The sequence below is a fragment of the Cnephaeus nilssonii genome (assembly GCF_951640355.1).
Source record: "Cnephaeus nilssonii genome assembly, chromosome: 11".
NCBI classification, from domain to species: Eukaryota; Metazoa; Chordata; class Mammalia; order Chiroptera; family Vespertilionidae; genus Cnephaeus; species Cnephaeus nilssonii.
In genome coordinates this window covers 22400069-22412997 of record NC_137082.1, presented here as the reverse complement: position 1 = coordinate 22412997, position 12929 = coordinate 22400069, and the positions used below count along the sequence as shown (strand labels likewise).

Below are 12929 nucleotides of genomic sequence, written 5' to 3'. Positions count from 1 at the left end.
TTCATGGAAGTAGCAAATTATATGGGACCATAACTGGCCACTGGGCTAAACAATCCATGTGTCCCACCCCACCTCCCAGCTGATGTGCAGTCCTATTATTTAGTTCAGCCTTACAAGCCTACTATTTCAGTGGAAGCCTACAGAAATCCATCATTCTTCAATTTTATCAAAGCAGCAGAATAGGCCACATACAAATTTTACCTAGAAGCCTACTATATAAAATCGATTAGAACAGAGTTGGTCTGTTCTAATCTCCAAAATGGTGGCCCCTGAGACCTTTCTACTGAGTCCTAGTGATCCCCCAGGTCACTAGTTTGAAAACTCCCAAGACAGACCTTTTTCACAAAACCCGGAAAATGACTCTCAAAGTGACATTGTTCCTCCTCCATGTAAAAGACAGCTATTGATTGATCTCTAGGATCCCTTCCAGTCTTGTCTTTTGGGTTTTATTATCCACATCTTATTGAATAGTCTGAGTGAAAAGGAAATGAAAATCCAATCTAGGGAAGCCACATGGTATGATGGTTAAAGGACTAGACTGAAAGCAACTCCTTGGCTTTGACACCTAGAATACTACTTACTCACTGTGTGGCCTTAGGCAAATGACTTAACTTTTCTGTTTAACCCTGAGCAAGTTACTTCTTTATGCTTCATTTCCTCTGGCTATAAAATAAGGGAAATATTATTGATGCGTTACGGTTTTTGTGAGACATGTAAAATACTTAAAATTATGTCTGAAAACAATTATGTAGTAAGCATTATATAATTGCTCGCTATGTTATTTGCTGTTATTCCTGAGGTGTTCAAGAATTTAGACCATATTTCAAGGGTGCTATAGGAAGGATTCTTATGATGGAAGTGGGGTAAGACTACATGTACTCCAAGGTCCTGGATTAGTCAGGATAAGTTATGCTGCCATAACAAGTAAGCCTTGAAATTCCCACTGGCTTAACAAAACCAAGGTTTATTTCTTGTTTGTACCACATCTATTACAAATCAGACAGTTCTCTGCAAAGTTTGCCTCCATGGGGGCAGTGATTCACGCTGCTGCTAGCTTGAGGCTTGGCCATCTCAGCATATGGCCTCCTTGGGCACCATGGTGGAGAGAAAGAGAGCATCAGCTTGGAGGTGACACTCATCACCTTGCTTGCAGTCCACTGGCCCAAACTAGTCACATGGCCACACCCACATTTGGGGAGCATAATATATTAAGGAATTTGGATATGACATGGATCAGCAGCTATATTTCAGTCTTTTAAAACTGAAGCTAGAAGTAGAGCTACCCCATTCCCACATGAGTTCTCATGATGGGTACAAAACTGGCCTGGCACCACTGGTTTCTCATGATGCCACTTAATGATCTTGAACTTCACCCACTTGTTCATGGAAAACAATGATTTGAGATTTATGCTAACGAGCAAGTTAAGTGAATTGTCTTGCAATGAACAGAATTATCCTTTGTCTTATTTTACAGATGAATAACTAAAAAAAAAAAAAGTTATTCTGAAAATTTGCATATTTCTTAAGCCCTTTTGTGTGTATGTTGTCATGTACCCAACTTGACAGTCATTTTCTTCTTTCCTCTGGATTGCTTTACCCCTTCGTCCCAGACAGAACTCGTTGTGTGTATCTAATCATAGTTGAAGATCTGCAGAAAAATTACATTAAAGACATAACCATTTCTCCTTTGATAGTTGTCAATCAGCAATTTTTACTCCTTTGCAGTGGGAGATATTTCCATTGTTTTTTTTTTCCTCTCTTTGCCTTAAAATTAAATAACTATTTGGTTATTACTTTTAACCTCTCAGTTTAAGTTCCTCACCTCACTTCTCTCACAAGAGAGAAATAAGTAACAGAGAAACCTATGTGAACAGCTAGTTTTCTTAGAACTGAGATAGGAGAACCAGGGAGAAAAGAGAGGACAGTTTCTTTTCAAAGGAATGAACAAAGGAAAGTAATAGGAAAGAAAATTGACAGTCATCAGCCGAGTTTCAGATGGTTCTGCCTGACACGTCTTTTGAAGAATTCAAAGGCACAGCTGAATGATCATGTTGGCCTCATTTACGACAATGCCTGCTTTAAATAAAATGAGCAGGACAGGTTGGGGATATTGCGTTTAACTCGCCCCTTTCTGCTGAGATAGACAGACTCTCAGGGTAAAGTTGCCCAACGCTCAAAGGAAAGCACTATGTCACTACAGGATAGGATCTAAGAAAGAGGGCCTGGCTCCAAGCCTTCATCCCCAGCCCACTCCACTGTTACTGTGATTGGAGCCTTTCAAGGCTTTGTTTCGGGTGGAGTTTGGGGAGCGTTGGCCAGATCTCTTCCTTGATGAATGTCTTCACTTTAATCTGCAATGCAAAGCCATGCGCTTCAAAGAAAGGCGAGCTACAGGAATAAGGTCAGTATTCCTTTGAAGCCAAGGTTCAAAGATGAAATAGAAGTCCCAGTGAAATGACAGTGTTTATGCACAAACAGCCACCTCCACCCTGCAGCCTGGCTGCTGGTGGAGTTAATGCACACAGGCTGGGGGGCTGCGGGCCTGTCGCTGGCGCGTGCGTCCCATATGCACGGAGACCCGTTTCATCTCCTGGCCTGTCACTCCGTGCAGCACAATGAGCCCAAAGTGAAGATCTGGTTTCTCCATCCTAATGGATGTTGGGTGGTCCACCAGCCAAACCAATCCTACAACCCTTTTAAGAGCTAGAAATGTGTCTTGAATTAATTTGGTGTTCCTCTGAGTGTCAAAGCCCGTGCTCGGCTTAATAAATATGTCGTGACTCAACTTCCATCTCGCCAGCTTACTCGATTTCAGTGCCAGTGTCTATGCTAAACAGGATCGAAGGGCTGTTCACCTCAGAGGACTGGGAGCCTGGAATCAGTTCTACATAAGTTGTGGCCACTGAAGGGACCCCTTTGTGATTGGGCACCTCCAATGATTGGCATCACTTTTAAAGAGGTTGAGAAAGATTGCAGGTCGGTCATTTTCTTCATCTAGACCAGTGGTTTCCAACCTTATTTTGGCCATGCCCCACCTAAGCATCTCTAAAATCCTGATGCCCCCAGTGACACATAATTCTTACTATTGAAAAAGTGAACTCCTATTCATGTGGAGGAAGCATAAAAGGCCATTAACTTGGTCTAAACAAGCTTCCAAAGAACATGGCATCCATGAAAGAGAAAACTAAAAGAACAAAAAGACAGTTGAAGTACTGAGGAAGAAATCACTAAGAAATTGTTTAAAAAATAATAATAATATGGAGCAATATGAAAAAATAGCAAATAAAGTTTCAAAATATTTAATGGAGAACTGAAATGCATAAATATGTCACAATATATATTTATATACTATATATGAGGCCCCTCGAACCATACAAAATGCAAAAAATTCACTGTTAATAACTCATTCTCGAATTGCCCCCCTTAAAAATCAAGTTGCCCCTCTGTGGGGCATGTGCCCCATGTTGGGAACCACTGATCTAGACAGATATGGCCCAAGCAGCCACAGGAGGGTGAGCCCCAAACCACACCAATGGCCCCCTAAAGCAAGCATTGTCAATAGTTCTCTTATTATTTATTTAATATTTGTAGCTTTTCAATGAATCAGTCAATGTTCTTTTTGAGCTCTTAATCATGGCCTTGCCTCCCCACACTCCCCTCCCCAGCTCTGGGCACCCTTTCACTTCTGAGACAATGGAGGTTGTATCACAAGGAGGATTAAGGGGTGTGTTCTGCAGCCCGACTGCTCAGGGCCCAGTTCCCTGCCCCACATTTGCTGCATGATTGGCAAGGTGCTTACCTTCGTTAGCCTCAGTTCCTTTATTGTAAATTGGGATTGTCAGGAGGATTCAATGGTCATGTAGATAATGAACTTAGCCTGATGCTTGATACACAGTTAACACTCAATAAAAGTTAACAGTTACTGTTATTTTTAACTCATCTGATTTCTTCCCTTCTCTACACTTTCCAGTCAATTTTTCCCATTCTGGAATGCTGCCTTTCTCTCAGACCTCAGACCTGCTCCAACAGCACATCCTGCACGACTTCCTTTGACACATATCTAAAATCCGGTCGCTTCTCACCACACCCACCCCTCCTTCCAACAGCTCTCACCTAGATTACTGGAGACTACAGGAGAGTCTCCCCACTTCTGCTCTTGCTTTTTTATGACTTGTTCTCCAAACAGAAGCCAAAATTCTATTTTAAAAAATGTAACTCAGACCACATCACTCCTCCACTCAAAACTTTTCATTGCCTCCCATCTCAATGTAAAGTCTGGACTGTAGCCTTCAAGCTTCATGATATGGTCTGTCATTTCCCACCACTCTTCCCCTTCTTGACCCATTCCAAGCAGCTGGCATCCTTGCTTTTCTTACAATGCAGGGAGCAGCTTTTGCTGGCCTCTCTGGAACAGCATCTCTGAGCATTATCTGCATGACCCACACTCTTCCTCTTCCTCCCATCTTAGCTCACAATCAGCCAATGAGGGGAGCAACACTATCTTAAATTGTACACCCTCCAGGCCCTCCAATTCTCCTCACCTTGCTTAAGTCTTTATAGCATTTACAAGTGCCTGAAAAGATATAGATAGATGATAGATAGGTAGGTAGGTAGGTAGATAGATAGATAGATAGATAGATAGATAGATAGATAGATAGATAGATAGATATGTCTATCTCAGTGGTCGGCAAACCGCGGCTCTCGAGCCACATGCGGCTCTTTGGCCCCTTGAATTGTTTGCAAAGGCCAGCTTAGGAGTACCCTAATTAAGTTAATAACAATGTACCTACCTATATAGTTTAAGTTTAAAAAATTTGGCTCTCAAAAGAAATTTCAATCGTTGTATTGATATTTGGTTCTGTTGACTAATGAGTTTGCCGACCACTGGTCTATCTAGATCTAGATATACTTGTCTTCTGTTTTTCCCTCACTAGGATGTAAATTTCAGGAATAAAGGCATTTGTCTATTTTATTCATTACACTTAGAACAGTGCCTGGCAATTTCAGGTACTCAAATATTTGTTGAAAGCTAGAATCATTCTGTATTTGCCTCTTAACTCAGCAAATAAACTGCCCTTATCTCTTTCATATCTGTGTTTGATTCTCTCCCTTTCCACCTTCTAAAACCACTGGGCCCTCTTCTCAACCATGAACTTATTCATTTCCTTCAACCTAAAGAGCCTTCCCTTACTCCTTCTCCCTCTTCAGACAGCCACTGAGTTGCATCCCTTCCATTGCTGGATGTAAAGCTTCTTGAAAATATGGCCTGTTCTGCCTTCTCTCCCCTCCTCCTCCCCGCTCAGTGTTCAGCACCCTCTGCCCATTTCCAGGCCAGCTTCCACAAATGTCCTCCTGGCCCACCTACCCAACTGTCGCTTTTTCAACCAGATTTGTTGGACCCCTCTGCCTAGTTCTCTCTATTTGAAAACAGTATTCTCTTAATTATGGAAATATTCTTTGTTTTTTAATGTTCTGTCTGTTCTTTCTCTCTCTCTCTCTCTCTCTCTCTCTCTTTTTTTTTTTTTTTTTTTTTTGGTTAGCCCCTTCCCTGTCTGCATTTGCCAGAATTTCCTCTTCTGTTCTCTTTACATTTCCTTTGCACAACTATGCACCTCTTTTTCTTTCCTTTATGTAGAAGCATGGTTCTCAAACTTGAGCATGTATCAAAGCCATCTATCTGGAGGGATGGTAAAAACCGATTGCTGACCCTGCCCCCATAGCCTCTGATTCAGAAATTCTTGTCGCAATTCTCATAAGCTCCCAGGTGGTGCTGATCTTGCCGGTTGGGAACCCACACTTTGATAACCACTGCCATATAATGACCTCATAATCAGTCATCCTGTTCCTCCATCAGGCACCAATGGATTATATATTTCTTATGGCTAGAAACCATCATCATATCACCAGGGATCAGCACAGTGCTTGACACATAGTAGGCCTTCAGTACATATTTTCAAGTTGAATTAAAAAGAAATATTCTAAGCTCCAATTGTACATTGCCATGACTGGGTGCTAATAAAATATCTGTTAGGAACATCTTTTCATCAAAAGACTGCAGCAGGATCTCTAAACACTTAATATTGGCCATCTCAGCAACTAGACTTGCTCACCAAGATCAGCCTTTTCCTTGGACTTCTTGCCTATGTTCATGTCTAGTTTTGCTCCTGACATGTATATGCTAATTAAATGCCATGGATGTCAGAAAAAGTTGCTTATGTGTTCCCAATCATTTGAAGTGATGGGACTACCTGATAGAAGAGAGAAAATGTCCACACACTGTTGTATAGCAATGGTTCTCAAAGTGTGGTCCCTGGACCAGCAGCATCAGCATCGCCTGGGAACTTAGGAGAACTGCAACAAACATTCCTGAATCAGAAGCTCTAAGGGCAGGGCAGCAATCTGTTTTCACCTTCCCTGCAGGTAACTCTGATATGGGCTCAAGTTTTGGAAGCAATTTTCTATGTAAAGCAGGAGTGGGGAATGTCTGGCCCACAGGCCGTATAAGGCCCTTGAAATCATTTGGTCTGGCCCTGCCAAGGCATTAGAAGTGAGTGAATTAAATGTTTGACCAAATATAGCAAGCTAATTTTTAAGTTGGTAATTTTGTATGACCTATGAATGAGGTTATAAACATCCAAATGGCCCTTGGCAGAAGAAAGGTTCCCCACCCTGGATGCAAAGGAAGGAAACAGGTGAGGGTAGTGTGCAGCAGGGAAGCAGAGAGAACAGAGGATGCAATTTTGACAAATGCAGACATGGATAGATGACCTAGCAAGATAGGAGGAGGAAGGACAGACAAAAATAAGAGAAAACCCAGGAAAAAGGCATGAAACACATTTTAACCTACTTATTTAAACCCCTCTGTTTCCTCAACCCTGTTCACTTATTTACTGCAAGCACCTCACCTGTTCCTCCCATGCCTGTGACCACTCTGGTATCAAGAATAGCCAAGAGCTTTATGCCCTCAGGAAGTATATATGCCTCACAACAGGCTCCCCCTTCAACCTGTGCCTTCATGTAACTTTTTGAAGTATTTAAAGCTATTAAGAGTTCATGCTCACAACAAGGGTTATATTATTTGATTTGATAGTAGGCATTTGGTAGATATATGACCATTTCTGTAATAACTCATGTCTCTCGGTATGGACAGGGTACTATCCATATAGTTAAATTACTTATCAGTGCATCTTCAATAGGTGGAATCCAGTGGGTGAGAAAGGAACTCCTCAATGGGCAGCAATATTAAGTGTAAATTATGACAAGTTAAGCTTACATTCGATTATGACAAATTCATAACTTAGAAAGAATGGCGTTTCCTCCAATATGTACTGGAGTCTGCTTAACTTTACACTATAATTATCACCCTCCCGTTGGCTACTCATTCTCCTGTTGTGATGGTTACAATTTGATAACACAGTGTTGAAATGATATTGGCACTTTTCTAAGAAGAGGTGATCTGCTCACCTGATGCCCTTATTCTTGTTACACTTCCAATTTCATATTCCTCAAGCATCTTAGACACTATCAATCAAACTTATATTTTATCCACATAATTACCTCAATTCCCCACTTTCAATCTGAAGAAAAAGCTTACGAAGCCTGTCAGAGTGTGGACACCCAGCTTTTGGTGAACTTTAGAAAGAAGGTCAATAAGAGAGGGATGAGGAAACTGTGGCTGAAAATAAGTACCTGCAGCCATGTGCCAACACAAGTGATCCTTCCTCAAGCTGAGCTTCTTTTGCCCTTTAGAAAACTAAAAATGTGATCGGCCCGGCATCTGAGGAGAAGTATTAAATAGACACACTCCTCCACAGAGGGCTTCCTCACAGTAAATCTTTCTGGGGTTTTAATTTCTTGCTTGACTTGGGAAGTATTCAGAACATTCCGTCTGTGAAGAAGGTGTTACCTCGGCCCTAGGACTCTGTTTGCACATCACATGCTGCCTTTGGCAGGTCCAGGGAATGAAGGCTCAGTTAATGGGATTATTTTTTCCCCTCTGAGTATCTGGCTCTGGGAGGAAGACTCTCCATTCCTGAACTGGGGAAGGGATGTCCTTTAAATCAACATTATGGTGTCACTATTGTATGACACTACCTATTCTAAAATTAAAACGGAATATTTCCTCCTTTCATTGCAAAATCCCTGGTTCTATTAACTGGGAAATCTGAGGGGCTAAAGATGGCTGCAGTTTCACACAAAAAGGAACTAGCAATGGAGAAAGGACATGTGTTCTGTTCGTTGAAGGAGTCCAGATCCCGTTCAAAAACACAGATAAGTCAAAAATTGTCACAGATAGTTTTTCTTAGCCACACAAAGAAAGAGATAATTTTTCTACAAAATAGAAACAAATAACAAAAAACAATGGGCCTCCTCTGATTTTCCAGTGGTGTCAAACTCCCTCATATCTGACCCCTTGGCCACCACACAGACCTTCCTTGCTGCTGATACTTGAGCTCATCTCTCAGAACAGGCCCAGAGTGAAACGTGGAGCCCAGATGATATATGGACTCAGAACAACTTGGAATGGGGGTTCATGCTGGAGTGGTCCTCCTAGCTCCTGTCACCAACCCAGCAGGACCTTCCCTAACCACGCTTTCTAAAATATCCCCACCTTCCTTGTGGGTTACTCTATCTACTCCCTTATGTCAACCATGTTTTCTTCATAGCACTTAGCACCACCTGAAATTATGTACTTGTCTCCTCAGTTACTATCTATCTCCCCAGGAGAATACAAATGCCATGAGGGCAGGAACACTGTCCTCAACCTCAAGCAGTACCTGTTGGCTGAGTGAATGACCTCATTCAGTGTAAGCTTTGGGCACATCCCATCAACTACTCAGCAGGCATGGGTACCTCTAGTATGCAGGCTCATGGTGGTTCCTCTGTCCAGAAGGCCCTATCTCTCTCCTCAACCCACTATACCTATTCTTTATCTTCTGAGCCCCTGTTCGGCCTTCTAAGCCCTATCTCAATGGCTATAGTCAGAAAATAAACCTTGCCTTCTCAGTCTCATGCCATCTATCGCTTTTATAATGGTAGTCATACATATCCCACTCTGGTCCTTCAAATAGGTAGTGATTAGTTAATTGTGCCTTAAGAATCAAATATGTGAATGAATGAATATTGAGTGACCTGATTTGGTGTTTGAAGCAGATTACTGGGCAAAGCTTAGAATCTAATCATTATCTGCAAACAATTAAAATATCATTTTTTAGCAGTTACCTGTAGAATTATTTTGTTTTAAATACTTGATTATAATCACTTCCTCGGTGGGTACATGCATAGGCCAAAATCTAAAGTTCCTTTTCTATTCTTTTGATAACTGATATTCTTTGGTAGCTTTGTTTAGATACCATCTAATATAGAGGTGAGTAAGCTGGATAATTCAAGCCAATGATGCCCAAATAGCAGAAGCAAAAATGGAGTTTTTCCTTTATTACCCAAGCTGTTAGCCAAATCCTTTACTTACGGTTTCCTATGGAGACACCATCCAAAGCTCAAAGGTGCATTTGACTTTTTTATACACAGTAATCAGCAAATACTGAGAACCAGCTAATCTTCTGTGTCTAAGTTGAAGTGCATTTCTAAAATAGAAGACAGTAGGTTCATTCTTAAGTATGCAAAAATTACATTTTCCACAGAGTATTCTGGGGATCTTCCTTCCATCCCTTTCCCCATGTTAATGATGATTTGCATTTAGGATTTTTTTTCAATTAAGAAACTTCATGTTTTCATGACATTACTTGGTGACAAGTAATAAGAGGTTGAGAAACTAAAATTCACACAAAAAAATGTAGAGTTTCCCTTTACACCATATAGCCAATGAAAAGTAGAAGGCATGAAGATTTTGATTCCTTGAAAATTATATGGTACCTTTCTTTATAAGGCCATATTACTTAAGGTAAATCAGTGAATTAGTTACTCTAACAGACAAACCCCAACATACCAATGGCATAACACAACAGAAATTTATTTTTTGCTCATACCAAATCCAAAATGGGTGTTCCTGTTGAGCAGTTTTCTCTTCCAGGAACCCAGCCTCCTTCCCTCTTGTGGCTCCTCCAGCTTAAACATATGACTTCCAAGATTGCCACCAACATGGTAAGGAGAATAGAGGATCATGTGCGCGATGTTTTCAGGAGCCATATCTAGAAAGGCACATTTTATTTCTGTCCACATTCTATTGGCCATAACTCAGTCACATGTCCTTGCCTAACCACAAAGAAGCCTAAGAAATGAAGTTAACTGTCTGCCTTGGCCAAGGAAATGGGTTCAGTGAATAGCTAGCCAGTCTTTGCTTCAGTTCTTAACCTAGTCCAGCACATTCTTTCCCCTGACTTTCAGATGGGTGTATACTGTAGGAAGGCATTGTATATTTTAGACAGTTTCCCAATGTTTCTCTATTGACTTAGTAAATAAACTCTTGACCTGGAATGGAATAAAAGTAGCTAAAGACAAAAGAAAAACAAAGTCCAAATGACTGATGATGAATCTCTTTCCCTTTTATAGGGACTCTCAGGGCTTCTCGTCTGGCTTTTACTACAACCACTTCTGCTTCTTTTTCACAAAACCTAGTCTCAGGCCATGGCAGGGATTGAGATCATTATCATTATGTTGCTAAATTCCCCAATGCTGTGTACTATTTGAAGGGAGAAAATGAACCCTGGGCATAATGCTGCCCCAGAAGAAATTAAAATAACATAAAATTGAAACAGTTCTGGAAGTCAGGCCAAAACAGGAGAGAATGTATATTTTGGAAATAGTAACACACTCTCAGACATTCAGGACATATTTTTGGAAGAGAGGGTGTCATGAGACAGAAAATTATAAATTGCGTCATTATCAGAAAATTGTAAATTGCACTTTAAAACATGCAATTTAAAAACATAGACATGTAGGCTAGTTATTTGAATTGAATGGCTTTATTTTGAGTCACCCCAACTCTCCTATTCAGCCACACTTTGGTTCAAAATTTTGGGTCCGTGAACTAAAAGGAGACTAAGAGATTTGAACAAGGATAGAACCTCTGATGTTCATCACATCGGCACCCAGCACTTGACTTGCCAAGGAAGACTGAACCGTGAGCCCTAGTAGAGATAAAATTAGTGACTCTATGTCAAGATTAAATTCATATGAAAATATGACCCTGATCAACATCACTTTAAGCGCTTCATCTACTTTGGGAAGCACTAGCACTGTGTTTCTGTTGTTATGTCCACAAGGGAAAGTTCATGCCACACAATTCATCCTGTACCATATCCAAGATTTAAAAGATTCTTTTTCAAAAGCTTAAATTTCTGTTGTTTATTCATTTACTAGAAGAAGTTGTATAAAATGGCAGTGTCTTTCAAGTAACTTTATTAATTTATGAACCTCCATCATATTTCTTGCCTTTCCCCTCTACAGAGGAAATATAAGATAAAGAGAAGGAAAGTGAGACTTAGAATACATTCGCACTGGAAAATACGGTCCTGCCTCATTTTTAAATCATCTCATGTGGATTATTTCATTCTTCCTGGTCATTTGTGAACTTTTATCATGAGATTGGCAGGTGAGGTACTGACCCTGCCTCTAACCCAACATGGACTTGAAGAAAGTGGCACCAGCGCCTTCCAGCTGTGACCTTGGACCTTTGCTCTGGTCCCTGAAACAGGGCACACATATTTTTGCACTTGAGTTGATAGGTTTAAAAAACAGAAGTGACTAACTGGGAAGATTTAGGGCTTTGAGAGAGGAAAGAAAGGAGTATACCGGGTGACAGCAATTCGCTCTCAAGAGTGGAATTTTCTCACTTTCCTACTGTTTATATTTGACACAAGATACCTTCACAGGCTTCTCTCATAAGATGTTGCTTTTCTTCAGCTGCTTGGGGGCTGCAAACTACACTTACCCATCTGCGTCATCAAACTTATCTGGCAGCTACTCTTGCTAATTACTCTTTATCTGAAATTCTGTCTCTTCCTCCGAGAGAAGAAGAGACAGTGAAAACCAAAAAGGGCTGCAATTGGGGCGATAAAACTATGATAATTAGTTTTAAAAGGCCTCCTCACATTTCTCAGCCTCTACCTTGGTGGAGAGTTCAACGAATACAAAATTGGCTTCCTACCATTTATTTTCTCCCCACAAACCCAGCAAGTATTGTTAGTTCTGTTCCTCTGAAGTCTCTCAATGAATGTGAGAGGAGTCCCCAAAGAACCCCCCCGGCCCCAATGCACTATCTGAGGTCTTGGCACTGAAGGCCCTTGGCATTGTTGAGGGAGGAACTAGCTGCTGCTTCCTAAATATATTTGCTACTTGGTTACCAGCTGGAGATGCAGAAAGAGGCAGAGAGAGAGAGAGAGAGAGAGAGAGAGAGAGGGCACGGAGAGCTGCATTTTCTAAATGGTTTCAGGCCACTGGCATTTCAGCAATAGCTAATACAAAACAGATGGCGGGTGCTACGCTCCGCTGGCCTTCAACTCGGGGCTGCCTCCGTCCATGATTAATCACCTGTGCTGGGGGGTAAAAAAGTTCTACCTGGTCTTTGTGTGTGTGCGGACCTAAGGCTGCACTTAGCAAGCAAAGTGACAGGCCTTGCCTCTCTGCCCTGTGGCTGCTTATGTGCCTGGAGAATGGCTTGGGTTTTTCCCATAAACACAGAATTCGCCAGCAAACTGATCTCTGGCTAGGAAGGGGAGTTTGTGCAGAAATCGCTTGCAAAATGTTCTGCAACATTCTGCCCCTTCGTTTACTCACCTTAACAGTTAGCCAAGGGTAGAATTTTAGGGCAGCTCAGTAAATTCTGCACTTGCTTTGAGCCCTTTTAAAAAAAATGTCCCTAGCAAGAGTGTGAAGAGAATCTGTTTGTCTTTTTGTCTTTTATATGACAATGGGGCAAAAGGATAGTGTGGCCACTTCCTTCCACCGTCCTACAAACAAGATATCCTTTT

The 12929-nt window shown here is 41.3% G+C and overlaps 1 protein-coding gene across 1 annotated transcript in view; it reads left to right on the top strand.

Annotated features, from left to right (window-relative positions):
• Positions 1 to 12929, top strand: part of SPTLC3 (serine palmitoyltransferase long chain base subunit 3) — a 131293-nt gene that overhangs the window by 97622 nt on the left and 20742 nt on the right. The gene's annotated exons all lie outside the window — the stretch shown is intronic.